Source organism: Brassica oleracea, chromosome C6 (genome assembly GCF_000695525.1).
Source record: "Brassica oleracea var. oleracea cultivar TO1000 chromosome C6, BOL, whole genome shotgun sequence".
Taxonomy (NCBI): domain Eukaryota; kingdom Viridiplantae; phylum Streptophyta; class Magnoliopsida; order Brassicales; family Brassicaceae; genus Brassica; species Brassica oleracea.
This window is the reverse complement of record NC_027753.1, coordinates 29,198,097-29,199,192: the sequence shown is the minus strand read 5'-3', so window position 1 is coordinate 29,199,192 and position 1,096 is coordinate 29,198,097.

Below are 1,096 nucleotides of genomic sequence, written 5' to 3'. Positions count from 1 at the left end.
TTCCGACGATTTTTTCCCTCAGAATCCTTGATGTTTTCTTGTAGTGATTGAACACGCTCGATTATCGCTCTCAAAGATTTCAAGAAGTAAGAAACTTCAACGATTATGAAAACATAATCAAGAAGAACACACCAATTTAATTACAGTCCAAGAACCTTTTAAAAAAAGGCTAAAGTTAAGCACATACCATTTTTCTCTACTAAAACATATCCAGAAAAAATAATTCAAACGTCTCTTCAAAATATATGCATTCAAGATGACTAGTATTATATAATGTTTGGTATACCTACTACTGATGTGATTTTCCATAAAGCCAGAAATGAAAATGTGTTTTTCACTTCTCCTTAATGGATTGTGGTAAAAATATTTGTATGAAATGCACCAAATACCGAATTTTCAATGGGGTTTACAAGAAAACATGGATTTTGCGACTGATTTTCCTGACTGATACTGCAGTCACTAAATTTACCGACTGTTTACCAACTGATTAGTGACTGATATACGAATGGTTAAATAAGTCGCTAAATGTTTTACAACTGTTTTATTTAGCGACGAGAATCATTCCGACCACTAAAATCAGTCGCTAAACAGCCAATATTTCTAGTTTAGCGACCGATTACCTACTGTTTTTGCAGTCGTAAAAACTTGTTTTCTTGTAGGGAGATAATTTTTATTCGTAAAAACTTGTTTTCTTGTAGGGAGATAATTTTTATTACGAAATAGAAAAAGCATATTCATTCACTTGGATATAGACAATACATAATAAACAATAAAATACTATAAATCTATTATAATTAGTTTTCAAGATACCATATATTTCGGTTGACGAGCTATCACTATCCAAGTATAATTTAAAGACTAAAACGAGGGAAATACAAAAATCATACAAAGAGCCAACTCAGTTTGAGTTTCTCTCATGTTAAGAAACAGAATTTGGAACTTATAATCGCAGTTTTACTATATATATACGTACAGTCAAATGCAATTTACTATAGTCACTAATTTATGATATATCACAACAATTAAAGTTCTTATGTTTGCTTCGTCTGAAGTTTGCATAGTAGTACCTTATCTTTCGACATCTATTATCCAACAA